This window comes from Neolamprologus multifasciatus, chromosome 16 (assembly GCF_963576455.1).
Source record: "Neolamprologus multifasciatus chromosome 16, fNeoMul1.2, whole genome shotgun sequence".
NCBI classification, from domain to species: Eukaryota; Metazoa; Chordata; class Actinopteri; order Cichliformes; family Cichlidae; genus Neolamprologus; species Neolamprologus multifasciatus.
Genome location: NC_140454.1, coordinates 13,601,219 through 13,619,211, shown reverse-complemented (window position 1 = coordinate 13,619,211; position 17,993 = coordinate 13,601,219). Strand labels below are relative to the sequence as shown.

Sequence of the window (17,993 nt, the reverse complement as noted above, 5' to 3'; positions counted from 1 at the left end):
TCGAAGAATTAATCAATGGCAGGACTTCTTTGAGCAGTTTTGTAGGAATGGGGTCTAAAAGACACGTTGATGGTTTGGAGGAAGTAATTATTGAAGTTAACTCAGAAAGATCGATTGGAGAAAAAGAGTCTAACTTAACATCAATGGTACTAAGAGTAGCTGTAGATAATATTACATCTGTGGGATGATTATTGGTAATTTTTTCTCTAATGATAAAAATTTTATTTGTGAAGAAGTTCATGAAGTCATCACTAGTTAACGTTAAAGGGATGGTTGGCTCAAAAGAGCTCTGACTTTTTGTCAGCCTGGCTACAGTGCTGAAGAGAAACCTGGGGTTGTTCTTATTTTCTTCAATCAGTGATGAGTAGTAAGCTGTTCTGGCTTTGCGGAGGGCTTTCTTATAAAGCAACAAACTATTTCTCCAGGCTAAATGATGATCCTCTAAATTTGTGACACGCCATTTCCTCTCCAGATTACGAGTCATCTGCTTTAGGGTACGTGTTAGAGAATTATACCACGGGATCAGGTACTTCTGATTAGAGACCTTAGTTTTCACTGGAGCTACAGTATCCAGAGTCGTACGTAGTGAGGAGGTGAAATTATTAACAAGATAATCGACCTCTGTTGGGGTAGCGTTCAGATAGCTGCTCTGCTCTGTGTTGGTACAGGGCATTGACGATGATAACAGTGGCTGGATTATATTCTTAAACTTAGTTACAGCGCTTTCAGAAAGACATCTACTTTGATAAAGTCCACTCTCCACTGCTGCGTAATCAATTATTGTAAATGTAAATGTTATCAAGAAATGATCAGACAGGAGAGGGTTTTCAGGAAACACTGTTAAATGTTCAGTTTCTATGCCATATGTTAAAACAAGATCTAGATCAATTCCAGTCCATTTAGTCTATGATCCTGCCACAGAAACATAAATATTATTCTCAGTCACACAAACACTGAAAACCATATCAAACATCCATAAAGCTTAAAGCATAAGGATAAAGTAAATGAGCACTTCTAAATCAATAAGCTTTAAAATTTAGATTCCCATATGTCCTTGCACTTGCCAAAAACAAAATACTGTCTTACTGTACGCTAATGCTGCTGATGCCTTTGAGAAAAACTTTCTGCTGTAAAAAACACAAGTGAAAACCATTAGAGAGTTCTGGCACAAACCCTAAAATCACCTAAAAATGAACAACTGTATCCAGCAAAAAAAACTGTGAATAAATACACACCAGAAAGGCCCCTACGTAAAGGGAAGTACAGTAGATTGCAATGAACTGCAGACAACCTGACAGCATGTGCAGCATGTGGGAGATATTCTCCATGGCAGCATTCAGATCCAGGTCTGTAACAACCATGCTAATGCTTGATTGCGTTTAATTTGATACAAATGAGGACATTATCCAGCAATTTACCAGGAGCAAGTTTTACACAATATCTCACTTCATTACCAAATGGGATAATATGACTGGCAGGTCATCTGTAGCATATGTGAAAACTGAACTGTGAATTTCTTTAAACCTTTTTCTTTCCCACTCTCTCAGGGGACTGTACTCGAGAGATGTGGTGCCGGTGTCATAAAGTATGCTTCCCTGAAAAACTGCTGAAAGATTTCTGACAGAAACAGGCCAACATCTAATTGGGCCTGGAGAAGAGGAGAATTCTAGCTCTTAACTCTTTTTTTTACTCATCCCTGTGTTTCCCATTAAAATAGTTTCCAGCCACTGAAAAAAGGATTTGAAACAGCCAGCCTCAGGTAGTACCTGCTAGAGCATTTGCCAGACCATTGGGATGAACTCTAGACCTGGTTCTGACGTTTAACTCTTTCCAATAACATTTAAAACCTTAAATTTAAAAAAAAAAATCTATGCACATTCAACCACTATTTTTTAGGCCACCACACACTGAAAGCGCACATTTTTTAAAAAAAATACATAGTGATTATCTTCAAAATCAGAGAGCATAATATATGATATAAACAATAACAATAGACAACACAAAAGTCTTACTTTCATTATCTGTTCTGTCACTTAGAGGTCTAAACATAACGCTTCAGTAAATCTAAATCTAAGTTAGACTAGCAACAGATGTTTAAACGTTAAACAGAACGCGTCTCATCGTATCTGAATTAGTCTTAGTGCCGTTGATAGTCATGTGGAAAATGTGTTGTGTGTGAAAATAGGACATTTGACAAAGGAAAGAATGTACAGTAAATGGTTCCAGTTGTGGGGTGGCTCATGATTTTGATCCAGCTGTCAGAAGAAAATTGTGTTTATGGGGCCATTTTTTCACTAATTTGAATCAGCACATTAGAAATGCAAATAAACAATAACTGTAGGAAAAATGAAAAGTAAAATAAAATTAGAAAGTAAAAGTGATAGATTTCAGTCTAAAATGTTCAGGTAATATCCTGTCCCACACAAAAATAAGGAACCACGGACCTTTTATTCTCTTAATGTGTAGACATCTGTTTCATTTCAGCTCACTGTGAGAGTCTCTAGTGTGGTAGCAAGCAGGACATAAGGGTAAAACATACATGTTACCCCTCAGCCATTTGCAGACACACCTATGGTAGCAATTTCAAAATCCTAGGTGACTTCCTTCTTGAGTTATCGCATTCACAAGATTTTCACCAAACTTGACGTCTGACCTTTAATAAGTCGAGATCAATGAGATTCAAACTCGTCCCAGATTTTTGGTAGATACACCTAAATTATCAATTTGAAGTTTGAGGGATTCCTCTTTCGCTCTTTCTCACACACACACACGCACACACACACAGCAAAATTGCATATTTGTTAGTGTACCTCTGTATATCATCTGAGTTTACTTTGTTACAGCAGCAGTTGGAGACCCAGTGTGTCTGTTTACTTCATCCTCGACTTTTTCCCCCACCCCCATTTTTCTCACCCTTTACTTTTTCTATTTCAATAACAAGAGGAGGCTACAGAAAGTCTTCGGTGTTCCTCTTGGGAAAGCAAATATGTTTCGAACAACAAAGCAGGATAGGACAGGTTAATAAAAAATATATAAATACATTTTAAAAAATTGAAGCTCCTAACGTCACCTCTTTTTCCAGTTATCGCATTTACAAAGTGGGTCCACGCCACCCACCGGCTATTTAGGGCTGAGAGGTAAAAAGGAGTGAAGCAAAAGAGCAGCCGAAAGAGAACCAGACATATTTTATGACAGCTTTACCCTCAACTGAAATTTTCCTACTTCCTTTCACAAGTCAAAGTATGGTGAATCAGAGTACAGAGCTATTTTAACCATGTTCACTGTTAAAGTGCTCGTAGAGTGAACTCAGCTTTGGAATATTCTTAAACTACATTTGCAGCATGCATTTTGTCCTAGTAAATAAAATATTAAAGTCTCTGTGAAAGGTTTCAGAGAATAAACAATTTTAAACCAAATATGTCCATTGTCTGCCTAAAAGTACATTTAGTAGTTGACAATGTGTACATTAGGTACAGCTGTTTAATTACTCATTAATGTATATATAGAATCAGCCAATATAACATGGCTGGAATTTAATGGATATAGGCATGTAGAGATGGTCAAGGCAAGTTGCTGAAGTTCAAACGTATCCGAGTATTCCAGAAACAGCTAATCCACTGGAATTCTTCCACACAACCATCTCTAATATTTACACAGAATGATCAGATAAAAAGAAAATTTACAGTGAACAGCAGCTCTCTGGGTGAAAATGACTTGTTCGTGCTCAATGGCAGGTAGAGTGGACAGACTGCTTTTAGCTGAGGAAGGCAATAGTAGCTAAAATTCAACTCTACCTGTTTAATTAATTTTATTTATGTAGCACTAAATCACAACAACCGTTGCCACAAGGAGCATTATGTCAAACAACCAATGAGGTAGACAGGAGACGGTTTCCAATGATCACTCCTGTCAGCTAAGAACAGGAAACTGAGGCTACAATTTATACAGGCTCACCAAAATTCAACAATAGAAGGCTGTAAAAGTATTGCTTGGTCTGTTAAGTCTTGATATCTTCTGTGACATGGTATAGTCAGAATTTAGATGCCTTGTATCAACAGCTCAGACTGATGTGGCAGATATTTTCTTGGCACACTTTGGGCATCTTAGTACCAACTGATGATCGTTTAAACTTCCAGTAGGATGACATGCCATGTCAGAAAGCTCAAATAATTTTAAACTGATTCATTGACCATGACAGTGAGGTCACTGTACTGATTTAATGGAACAGGAGATTCACATCATGGATGTGCAGCTGATGAATCTGCAGCAACTGTCTGATGCTATTACATTAATATGGACCAAAATCTCTGAGGAATGTTTCCAGCACCTTGTTGAATCTGTGCCATGAATAATTAAGGCAGTTTTAAAGGCAAAAGGGGCTCCAGCCTGGTACTAGCCTGGTATGTCGCTAAATGACTTAATATAAAAGTTTAATTCTTTGAGTTAGTATGGTTAGTAGTTTCTGAACACAGAAGAAGAATAGAAGAGCATACATCTAGGTCTAATTGTAAGCAGGTGATTAATGTGCAGACTGGAAAAAGTGTCTCTGCTTCCAAGTGCCACAATCACCCCAGCTGGCCCTTCTCTCTCTCGCAGGTTTTTTACATTTTTCATAACATTCTTTAATCCACCTGGCCGACTATGCACACAGCATATCCAGACACATGCAAACATATGTACGCACACACACACAGACGCAATTACTTACAGTAAGTTTGCACTGTATTCCCAGTAGATGGATCCGTGACCTCGCAGTGTCAACAGACCATAGAGAAAGATCCTTCAGCAATCAGTGAATGAAGGACAATGAGGACACGAAGAGGTCGCACACATAAATATATTGTGTTACATTAAACATGATACATCACACAAGTGAGTTGTTTATCTCCAGCTGACAGGTTGGTGTGCAAGCTGCAATGTCTTGATTTCACACACACACACACACACACACACACATTGGTTGAAGACTAGGAAAATGTATTTGGGCACAGGATCATCTGGTTTCAATATGTCTGTCACAAATAACTCTTAATATTGGCCAGACAGCAAAAAGATTTTTTAGCACTGCTAAGATCAGCAGTTGGCCAAAGAGCTCACCACTTCCTAAACCGAGCAGAGAAAAAAAAAATCTATGCCTTTATTCATTCCGCATAACAGCACATATATCATATCAAATAAAAATGTGTATTAGCTTCAGGTACTTATTATACATTCAAGCTTTTTTAACTGAGTAAGATATGAAGACGCTTCAACTCTCATTTCTGATGGCGCATCATTCTAGTTACTGCTGATTTGGAATAAACAAGAATGATTTTATTTCTATGATGCTAGTAAAATCCATCAATATTTTTTCAGTTTTTCTCTTATTTGAGTAGGCCATGCATCTATAGTATTGACCGCCCATTTATATTGTGGATCAATATTAGATTTTTCTTTTTTAATATGTCAGCAAACAATGGTATTTGTCGCCAATTTACTTGTTTTCTATCCTTTCACTCGAATTTTGAATCTTCAGTCACTTACCCCTGGCCCTTCTCATCTTGTGCTTTCCCTACTGGCTGCCTCGCTGGCTATGTTGTTGTTGTTCATATCCTTAAAATCAGCTGCTTCCCCAGAGAGCATCTCATCCCACCATCAGATGCACTCAGCAACTCAGCTGCCTTGGACAGCAGCTGGAGGCAGCAGTCGTTCATCTTCTTCTCTGGAGATGTGCTGAGAGCTGGAAAGCCGCCCTAACGTCATCCAATGCAGTCCAAGACAGTGAAGCTGTTAAAATAAAAGCAAAAAAGAAACTTTGTAGCATGTACAGCACAAATAAAAATATATACATACACCACTCCCTGACTTCCTCCCAAAATCTAAATCTGTGTGAAATAATAAAAGACACAATATTTTTTTAAAAACATAATCCACCACATAAACCATGTGCTGGCTTCTGTTTAATTATGTGTTATGTTCTGGCATTTCTCCTGGTTATCTACCAAGCCAGCAAGAAGTCAGTGCACTCAACCAAAACCCAGTCAGACACATAATCCCCAGTAAAACCACAATGTGTCAACTTCAGTGGAGAGACTTTTTTTTAATGCAAAACCCTCAGCCTAGACGTTAACATGTACTGTTAAAGCAGATGAATGGTATCTAATTGTTATGACAGTTGAAAATCTGTTAAAACACACCTGAAAGTAATTCTGCCTCGCTTAAGGTTAAATTGTCTAAGGTTAAGATCAGATATATTCTGCAGACACTTTATGTGCCACCAAGCCACCATGCCTTTATCACATCCTTTTATCATGTCCTTTTTCACAAGGGGGTGTAGACAATAAAAGACAAAAGAGACTTGGGCAATTACAGGAGGCAGAAAAGGGTTAGAGGGGAAAGCAGATCTGTGAGGAAAAAGCTACGTGAACCATGATACTCTTTCAAACGGTTATTGTAATCACTGCTGATGTAAAACATCCCCTCCTGTTGAGCCCAGAATGTGTTTTTATGTATTAGATTTGTAGGTAAGCTATGGTTTCCTCCACAAAGCACAATGTATCTAAAACATTATCACTCTTGACCTCAGATATGATGAGACGTACCCTAACAGAAGGGCCAAGCAAAAAAAACTAAGGGTCTGAAACAGAGCAGTGGTACAGAATCTGCTTTCCTTCACCTCCCCTCTGAAGTGCTCCGTAAGTGAGATCGCATGTCTTCCTTAATGCCTCTGCTCGTATTTAAGACAGAGCCTGCACTCAGCTACCTTAGCTTAGCATAACAACTGGAAACAGAGGGAAAAAAGCCAGCTTGGTTTTATTCAGAGGTAACGTCTGACTAGGAGACACTCAAGAGCTCAAGTCATATCTATATGCAGGTCTAATTGTGTGAAGCAACTTCCTGTCAAACCATTTCTTCCCAAGAATTCACTTTCCAAATACTCCTGGCAAAAGGATTCATTTTGTAATACACAGGTTTTTGTTCTGATGTTTGTGGTATTAGAAACAGTGATGTTATCACCTATTTGTTGATTAGTGAACTTAATATGTCAGGACTGTTCCAACCATCAACCATCAATCATTTCCTATTTTTTTCATTAAAAGAACAAGTCTTGACCACAGTTCTTGCTAGGAAGCAAACAGAGGTGTCCAGGTAACCATGAAAAACACATCAGCACAACTTTTTCTTTTTTTGAACTACAGTATTTTTCACTTCACTATTTTTTACTTTAGCAACCATGCCTCATGGTACAGATCGAGGGAATATGGCAATTACAAATAGTGGGAAGTGCCTAGTAAAGAACCATGATTGGCTGGTCCATGCATGTCTAAAACAAAAGAAGCACAAAACACTAAAAACTGACTGTAATGTGACATGCATGCTTATTTTGTGTTCAGAGTAAGAACACACAGTAGTAAAGGAGTGTGAGTGCAGTTTTCTAATAATGAATATAGTTCAGTTTTTCAGACTAAGAATAAATTCATAATTTTAAGTGTTAGGTGCCTATACAAAAACAAAGAGATCTGCTTTCTATAACTATTGTTCATTGTAACACTGGCCAATAAAAGATTAATTCCTTATGCACTTTTGGTGGACGTGAATAAGAACTCAATGTGAATTTTCAAAAAAAGAAAAAAAAAGAAAATACTGATAATAAACTATAGGGAGAAACTTTATCCTTTCAGAAATAATGGTTTAAAAAAAAGAAGAAGTGAATGGAATTAATGAACCCATTTGACCCTGAAATAAATTTGGCTCTCGGTGGTTTTGCGTGAGTAGTCAACATCAAAAATCTGTTACAGCAAACAGAGGCTCAGCTTTGGCTTTGATCATTGTTTGACTTTAATTTTAAACACAGTTTTCTCACAGATAAACTATACTTAGGACAGACATTCATCCACTGATCCACTTTCTGCCGCTTATCCTAGGCTGGGTCATGGGGGCAGCAGTCTAAGCAGAATACCCCAGTTCTCTCTCTCCCTGGCCACCTCCTCTATCTCATCCAGGGGGACATTAAGCAGTTCCCAAGGCTGCCAAAAGATATCATCTCTGCAGAATATCCTGAGTCTTCTACAGGCCCTCTCCCTTTATGGACATGTCAGAAACACCTCAACCAAGAAATACCCAGAAGACATCTAAATAAGATGCCCCAACCACCCAAATTGGGTCCTTTCAATGTGGAGAAATACCAGCTCTCCACAGTAACTGAGCCCCTCACCTTATAGCTGCTTGTATTGGCATTCTCTTTCTTTCAGTCACTACTTAAAACTTGTGAGTCCATGGAAGCCATGAATCCTCAGACAGAGTTTTGTAATTTCACTCAGAAAGCTGACTAAAAAAGGAAGAATGTTTGAAACTTTGATCTCACTTTGAGTGACCGTCTTCCCTCATTAACAGTACGGAGCAGACCGTTCCAACCAAAAACAACAAAGATCCAGATGTCATAAAGCCATTGCTTTAAAAAACTATAACCTCACATTCAGATGTTATTAAGGAACTTTGTTACTTTGTTATTAGGGATTTTTCCCCTATTTTTAGGATTTAACAGTGTTGCTACTGAAATCTAAATAGGGTAATACAGTGAGCTCAAAGGCCATTTAAGCAGCTTCTTCCTAATGCAAACAAGCAATACATGTTTCCCTCTATAAGATGATGCGCCAGAGGTTTCCCCGCAGCATCCTTTTCCCTATGAACCATTTGTTCCCACTCACCCCCAGGAGGACTCTGAAAGTCTGGAACAAGATAGCTGAGATCATGTTTTTCACACTCTTGTATTTCCAGTTCAGTTATAAATAATGCAGTCTCCATTACACACATGTAACTGAAAAGGATCATAATTGGAAAAAGTGTTGGAAAAAAGTATTCACTTTGCATTTTTTATGTCACTGGGGACAAATCCCTCACTACATCAAAGGTTTGTTGTTGTTTTTTTAAACCTGTGCCTATTCCAGCCTATGACTGAACCTTTAGTGTTTGAACAACATACCAACAATCACCAAAACAAAGGGACAAATGGTGCCAACAAATCAAACTGATACTGAATAATACTCAGCTGGTTAGTGTTGCTGCCAAAAATCCTGCTCCGAGCCTACCCCTGATTAAAGAAGGATGAGAATCAAAGCTGTTTGTGACAGAAAGACTTGTGACCTAAGATAAGCCTGCGCTTCTGTAGAGAAGGTATAGCAGATAATCTTTTAAAAATCAGTTATTACATGAAAATTAATAACACCAATCAGTGTTAGCGAGGAAAAATGACTTTCTGCAAGCTTCACACCACCTGTGTGGGCAGCTGCACTGGAGCATCGGACTTGTGAAAGGTCAAGCACAGGTGAGAAAAGCGCAAAACTACAAGTCAAGTATTTTCTGTGTGGACACACCTCACTCAGAGTGTGGCTTGAGTTCATCTGACAATGCTATACATTTGTGATAAAATCTTTGACTCTAACAATGCACAACCGCACAAATTTGCTTGGTCTGGATGCTTTTAGAAAGGAATCGCATTCCTCTGAAGAAGAAGAAAAAAGAGTAGAAAACAGTATCCTAACTGTTTCTTTCCGACTTCTTTGGACACCTCTGTTTCACAGCTAAAGGCATTACACTCATCACACAGACACTGAACTACTTCCCAAGAGCTCATCCCAGAACATCTGTGTCGTATAAATCATTCGCAGAGAAGTTACCTCACAAAACACCAGGTCTCAGGGTGACAGAGCGAGAGCGAGAGAAGCCCCTGTGACTGCCAAGCAAGAAAAGGAATCTAACACGCAAAATGCAATACATCATTTTAATCGCCAAAATACTGGAATTATGCTCAGAGAGGGATTTGTGGATAGATTCAGGCTGAAAAATGAGGGATGCAACAACAAAATGAAATCAACACGCTGTTGTGCTAAAATGTATCTCCAGACTCTAGTGCAGAGACATCCAAGGCTAAACTCTATAATGAATTATATCAAGCAAATATTCTACCTGACTGATACCTGGATGAAGTCCATCTACTGCCTAAGATTTGGTGTCAGCATTATGATCCAAAAAAGTTTTTAATGGAAAATCAAATGCAGAATGACACACATTTATGTGATTTCATGGGCCACGGAGCAGAGGGGCAATACAGAAAAGAGTGAAGAGTCTGATGATGGCTTACAATATTATTATTATGATATTATTACTTTTACTGTTTGTTAAACAAAATAAACTTGACCAGTCCCGTTAGCAAGCAAACCAGGAAAACTGGCCCATTTTTAGCATTTATGCAACTCACATTTTAAAAGCATTGTATCATGCTCAGAACACAACATCATCTACTTCTTAAACAAATGTACTTCATTCAAAAGATTAACATTCAATTATGACACCATCATGTTTTTGTCAATGGACTAAGATTATATTTTTATAGTAGAGCAGGACCTATGCATCGCAGGGGACACATAAAAATAATTTGTATAAAATCAGTCCCATATTTATATCCTACTTATTTGTATAAATAAATAGGAGAAATATAAATATTAAATGACTGCAACTGCTATTTTTCCAAGATGACTGATCACTTTGCCAACAGCACAAACAGACCAAACAATTCTGTTAATGTTAATTTCAGATACTGTCCATGTCTATTAGTGAGCAATCTTCTCTCTTTTCCTGCCTTTCTGGGCACATTAACTCCAACTCATGGTACCACCAGTAGGACACTGCCTCATGTCAACAACATATAGCTAAGATACAAACAAAATAAAGAAGCACTCATGGAAACTTGACTCCAGAACGCCACTGGATATATTTTTTCTCTTTTTCTTTTTTTGAATACTGCAGAAGTAAAAGGCCAATCGTTTCCCAACGTTCACCCACACATAAAGTTTGTATGCTTTCACAGTGATTAAAGAGACGTGAAACAGTGAGCTAAACAATGCCAATTCACACAACCATCTGTTGAAACTGAGGCGCTTGGTCTGGTTTTAAAACTGGCTGTGGCCTGTGGCAATGTCCATCAACTCAGTGAGACAGCTAAAAGTGACATAGATGCATATGAACTTTTGGTTACCCATTACATGCAATACACTGCTGGTGAAGCACGTGGACTGAAACAGAGAAGTACTAAAGCCATGTGCCTTTGCTGACTCTTCCCTGATCTGATTTGCTCCCGCCTTCCATCCCTCACACTCGCTCCCACAAGAGATACACTGGAAACAATTATGGGTCTTGATCAGGCATACAGAGAAAAAAAAGTAATGACAAGGAGGGACCTGGTGAAAGGAGCAGGAGAGACTGAATAATGAAGAAAGACAATGCTATTAAAAGTGATAAAGTTCTAATACAACTTGATCATAAATGTCTAGGGCTGACCCGAACACCATTTCTTTGGCTCCAGAGATTTTCGCACAGCAGGATCGCAGACTGACAGGAATATAAGTGTCCACCACCAGCCTGCATGTAGGAAACAACTTCAGCTAGGAGGAAACTCTTTTTCACATCTACAGGAGACAAAATGCAACATGTTTCATAACAGGGTTGTTCATGTTTTCCAAGGTTTCTAGTGGGGCTGATTTGGAGTCTTTGCTGGGCCTTATGTTTGACACCCCTGACCTGACTGTACTTCACTGACAAGCTGCTAATAACTAAACAAAATGATGCAAAACACCTGTTTATGCTTCAAGGAATGCTGTGAATTATGGTTCGACATGATGGATGCTCATGTGCTGTCCCTGATGTGTGTGAAATTACTGATCCAACAATAATATAAATTGAAAGAGGTCCTGCAAGTAGTTAAAACTGCTCTGGAGTCCAGCTGCTCTGAAGGCCAGCCACTTTGACGTATAACATACAGCGCAGTACATTAGCAGGCTTCCTCCTGCGGTACTAAAAGAGGCCAACACAAAGGAAATTGTTGGATTTTAGAAGGAGGCTTAATTTGAACGCCACTCTAGAAAAGGTAGAGGTGGTGAAGAGCTGCAAGTATAACACTGAGGCTGTGTACAAAAAAGGACAGAGCAGGCTCTACTTGACAAAGTTCAGGTCTTTTAATGTGTGCAGCAAAATGTAAAATGTTGCATATTTTCTAGGTGTTGCCAGTGCAACTTTGCAGTTGGGGTAGCATCACAAGAGCCAGTGACACCAGGAGGCTAAACAAGCTGATTAGAAAACCTGGCTCAGTGTTGTGTAGCCCCTACACTTAGTCACTGAGAGAAGGATGTTTCAAAAGCCGCTGAACATAATGGACAACACCTGTCACAGCACACCAGTCAAATAGAAAAACTTTCAGCAGCAGGCTTCTTAAACTACAAATAAGTACAGAAAATAGGAAATCTAACTTAACTATGTAAGGATTTTAAGACACATTAGTTCATTGGGAAAGAAAGATGTAACTCACTGTTTGATGTTAAAGTCCGTTTTCTTCTGTCGTTGATGGCCCTGCTGCGCTGGTTGTTTGTTATTTTGGTGACAGCATACCAACGCTGCTAGCTAAAATACAAAACAAAAAACCGAAGCTAATAGCTGCCCGTTTCTGTTTTTATTAGTTTTCCTTTCGTAATAATGAGGCCACAGACTGACTTATTTCACATTTAACGTTTTATTTTTCTCCACAATTTCAAACTCACGTGGTATTTTTCGCGCCTGATAATTTAATTCGTAATTGCCACAGGTTGTTAGTACACCTCCCCTCTCTTAGATACAGGTCAGTCAGGGTCGCAGATCTGACCACACTCCGGCTGACTGCTACTTACCGTTACATTCGAGAGGGGCACTGTTTCACTAATTTTGCAAGTTGTATTTTTAGCCTGTGAAAACCCCTCTTAAACAGTTAAATTTGTAATGTTCTGTAGTGTTTAATTTAGTTTTATGTATATATAGCCAAATCACAACAGCAGGGCTTTTCTACATAAATGTAAGGATTTGCTGCTTTTCAATATGGGATATTAAATTAAAGACACCCTCCAAGTATGGACTAATAATCCAGTCAAGAAAATCCTAGAAATTTGATTATGTTCATCTGGGTTCAGCAGTTTCTCATGGGAGAAATCCTTCATCACTCATCCAGGTACTTCTTCAGTCTCAGCTGACAGCAGGTTTTCCCAACCTAATAAACAGTAATCTTTTCCAGGTTACAGGAAAAGGGTGATAGATTTTCTGAAGCAGTTAGAACAGGACATCGCTACTGACCGGACCCTCAGAAGAGGGCTCTATTATCTTTGATATCCTACCACAGACAGTGTTGGGGAGTAACGGAATACATGTACCGCCGTTACGTATTTAAAATACAAAATATGAGTAACTGTATTCCGTTACAGTTACCGTTTAAAAAGGTGGTATTTAGAATACAGTTACTCTGTTGAAATAAATGGATTACACTGTTTGGGTTTTGTTTGACAGCTGTGTTCTGTTGTTCCAGGCAGCAGCGTTACGGTTGCCGTGGTTACAGGGTGACGCTCTCTCTGCCACTGTGTGTTTCCTGGGTGAGAGAGCGCCTTTTTGTTGTTGTTGTGCTAAGCTAATAGGCAGAATGCTACAGGCATAGCCCTAAAGAATGTAGCCTCATGGGCAGTGTAGTCCGTGCTGCAGGGAGAATGGACTGCCATACCCGTTATGTGTCTGTGAGCACGAGGAGGGAGAAAAAGGAGAGTGGAAAAGTACGAGTTGTCATCGAGCAGAAACGGGAGCTGGACGCATGTAAATATAATAATAACCACTGCAGCCAAGAAGAGTGCCTGACGAGCCCAGTTGTAAGTAAGCTATTAAGACTCGACTGTACACTGTGTTCGTGTTTTCCTCCGAAACAATAAGTTCCGTTGCAGCAGCCTTTCAACGCCTCTCTCTGTCTCTTGCTAGCAAACTTGACCCAGACAACAAAGTAAAGCTATTTTTCGGCTACGAGCCCAACACGGAACCCGACGTATTAGCCAGAGGTCCCTTTACAGAGCCTTCAGTAATAGTAATAAATCACATTCATGTAGTTGTAAAAAGCATAATAATATATTAAGTAATCCAAAGTATTCAGAATACGTTACTCTCATTGAGTAACGTAACGGAATACGATACAAAATACATTTTGGGGCATGTATTCTGTAATCTGTAGTGGAATACATTTTAAAAGTAACCTTACCAACACTGACCACAGAACACCACCGAGCCACTGTTCCAGGCATGCGGATGACACTTGTGTGAAAAACAAGTCATTGGACATGCCACAATTCACTGAGCACATTAACTCAGTGGACAAACATATCAAGTTCACCAGAGAGGATATAAAAAAAAGACAGAATTGCATGACTAGAGTGTGAAATTACCATTTACCATTACCATAAACCAATGCATACAGAATTTGAAATTTGACTCTTATAATCCATTGGAGCACAAACTGGGTGTCATCTGGACACAACAACACAGAGACACTGAGTAAATGTGGTTATCCCAGCTGGCCATTTGTCAAAACTGGGAAAATGCCTAAAGAATGCTCCAGGCAATCCAGGAGAGAAAAAGGGCAACCCCAGCCTAAGATATAAACTGGGGAAACCAAACAACTTCTGGCTAAGCAGATATCACAACACAGAAGAGCTGCCTCATCAGAGCCGGTCTTTCAATGATGAGGATGTGCATTTCCTCTTGGACAGGGAGAAAGGCTGCTTTGAGCAGAGAGTCAGGGAAGCTATCTATGTGAAAAGGGAACAATCATCTCTGAAGCAGGGAGAGGGCCTAAGAGTACATCTTTCCTGACTTTACGGTGCTGTGATTGCTGCCATTCCCCAAATCCCAGTGAATAGTACTCATAATCAGTTAGGCAATTTGCATATTGACAATAACGAAACTGAGCTCATTGTTCGTTGTTAGGCAGGGGTGCTAGTTTGAGTGATTGTGAAACTGTAGTGTTCATATGGCTGGGAAAACCTCCAGTAAACCGAGACTGAAAAAGTCAGTTGTTTGACTGATGAAGCTTTTCTCCCACTAAAATCACTGCGTCCAGATGAACAAAATCAACTTTCTGGCATGTGCTCCTCAGCTAAAATCTATAATTAAACAATATAATATATGTACAATAGAAACATACATGCAAATTATTTCAAAACTGATGTCACGTTTAAGTGAGCTCAGAAAAACTATGAAACAGATAAAATACACAAAAAGGCCATCTAGGCTAAAGACTGAATCTTATATTTTCCTGTTTTCACATTTTATAGGCATTGACACCCACTGATCTTCACCCAAAGCCACCAAATGGTCTGAAGATGATAATTTATTACTCCTGTGATTACTCATACAGCAGGGTTACAAGGTTTACGAAAATCCAAATCTTTTTCTGAAGAAATTGGTTTGTCATAAATTAGAGACACCCGCATAATTGGCAGTAGGTTGAACAGACATCAGCCACAGCAGTTCAGGAGTTTCCCCTCACTGCTGGAACTTCATGTGTGTTTGTCAATCTTCTAATGAAATTACTTGGTGTTTTCCCTTTTTTGCTCATGTTGCCCAGCTATGAATCAATATCAACCTGATAAACAGTCCAAACTGGAAATGATCAAAATTCATTCAGTGCTCCTTCCCATTTTTATTAATATTTAACACTCTGAGACCAAAAGTAGGCACACCCTCCTGCTTGATTACCATGGTGATTCAGCTTTTCTAATATTAAAATTAAGTGATGTTATTGCTGGCAGCTAGCACACCCACTGACCTCACCAAACCACACCAAATACAATCCAAACCTCTGGAACAATAGCTCATACCAAACAAATAACAAAAAGAGGGCAGCTGCATCCAATTTTCTATGTATGCAGCACATTGACACGCTGTTCAGATCTGTATTGTTTCACCAGACTAATGGTATGTTTACACAGTGTCCCGGGCTTGTGCATAGGCGTTAAATTACGCAGCCAGATCCTGGCACATCTGTATATATGTGTATGTCACAGACTGATTACTCATACATACTAATTTAGAAACTGTCATGTAGTAGACAAACCTGCAGTGCTGAGGTTTGTCTGCTCTTCAGATTATGTGGGATAGCCTCATACTCTTCAGGAGAAAGTAAAATTATTAGCGAATTGAGTCTGTTATAGGACTGTTGCTATTTCAGCTGTGTCAACATGCAAGCAGCATTTTTTAAACATACTCCAGACAGACAACATCAAACTCACCTCTCAGTCCTCGCAGATCAACTAATAAAAGCTGGTCTCAGTGCCAGCACACATCATGTAGTCATTCAGCTTCTTCTACATTCCTTCTTCATATCCAACTGGCAAATGCTATTCAAGGCACACAATTTCAGCTGCCTTAGACTGCCTGCCAGCAGTCGCTGCACATGTGCAAGCCACTTTGCAACCCACCTCCTCCTTTTGATGTCATGTCTGACACCTGCGAGGTCCGCTGAGCTCAGTATGTTTGGATCTGGCATCAGCTGCTGTTCTGTCTAACGACAGAGCCATGCCACCAAATATAAATGAAAGCAGATATTCACTCACTGCCCACTTGAAAAGGTACATTTTGCTAGTACTGGGTTGGACCCCCTTTTGCTTTCATAACTACCTTAATTCTTCATAGAATAGATGTAACAGGGTGCTGGAAACAATTTTTCCTTAGTGGTATGATAGCAGTAGATAGATGTGTCAGCCCCACAAGCAGCAGCTTGAACTGCATAGATCCATGCTTTTGGAATGACTCATCAGACCAGCCAACGTCTTCTTTGACCAATTTTGATGAGTTGGTGAAAATCCTTACTTTCCTGTTTTTAGCTGACAGGAGTGATACCAGGCGTGGTCTGCAGCTGTAGCCCATCTGCTTAAAGATTTGATGTGTTTTGATACAGTGATGCTCTTCTGCATACTTGTAACGAGTGGTTATTTGACTTATTGTTACCTTCCAATCAGCTCAAAGCAGTCAGGGCATTCTTCTCTTACTTCTGAAATGAAAACATTTTCAACCAAAGAACATGTCAGATATTTATTCCCTTTTAGAGCATTCATTGTAAACCCTAAGATGGTTGTGTGGGAAAATCCTAGCAGATCAGCAGTTCCTGGTATGGACCTATGGACCAGACCATCTGACACCATAACAATCTGACAATCATGTCACGTTCAAAGTCACTGAAATTACTTTCCTTCCTGATGTTTGGTTTGAAATTCAGCAGGTCATCTTGACCATGTATGCTTAGCTAAATGCACTGAAGTGCTGCCATGTGACTGGCCGATACACATTTTCATTAACTGCAGCAGTTGAATAGGTGTACCTAACAATGTGGCTGATGAATATAAATAGTAATGTTCTTTTAACAAGATTCCTGCTGACTGAAATGTAATATTTGCTGCTAGGTTTATGCTTAGCAGTTGCCAACATGACATCGTAATTTGCAGACAGTGTGTAAATAATGTGCAGTACCATGGTGGTAAATGGAAATTAAAATGTTAACGTAAATATGCTTTGTGATTCTTCACACAGGAGTGGATTCTTCATTTTATAATAAAATATTTTATTTTTGTACTTGTTACACCTTATTAGTCCTTTACACAGCTGCACAGCACGATAACACAGTTAACATGGTGTCATCAGTATAAAAAGAAAATGTTGAAACACTGCAAACATACAATTTACATCCTACAGGACAACTGATATTTTCATGGCAGGACACTGTATGTGATGATTGGCTTGTTTGTCCAGGTAGCGGATGTTATAAATGGTGGTGGTAAAAACTGTATGCAGACAAAAAAAGCATACATATACAAATTGAAAATAAGTTGCAAAAGGCATGACAATATCATAAGAGTCCGTTCCACCAGTGTTGTTTTTTCACTTGTGTAGAGCTCTAACAGAAGACCAAATAGATATGTGTTATGTAAACAAGAAGCTAGGACATTATTTATATCCAACATTATATTATTGTGGCCTTCTATAACAGAATCAGCGGATAAACTGGATGACAATAAAAACTAACTGGGTTGTAGCTATTAGGGTCCTCTAAAAGGACCAAAAGGGTCAAGTCCAACAAATCCAGGGACGAATGGATGGGAATGCCAAAGAAAGCACTGGGTTTAGTC

The 17,993-nt window shown here is 39.1% G+C and overlaps 1 long non-coding RNA gene across 1 annotated transcript; it reads right to left on the bottom strand.

The window, feature by feature from the left end:
• Positions 1-312: 312 nt before the first annotated feature.
• Positions 313-14,076, bottom strand: LOC146500425 (uncharacterized). The gene is made up of 4 exons (XR_014869831.1): positions 12,570-14,076; positions 12,341-12,432; positions 5,524-5,766; positions 313-5,103 (listed from the first exon to the last, which is right to left on the bottom strand). It is a non-coding gene; the product is annotated as an uncharacterized LOC146500425 (long non-coding RNA).
• Positions 14,077-17,993: the final 3,917 nt, after the last annotated feature.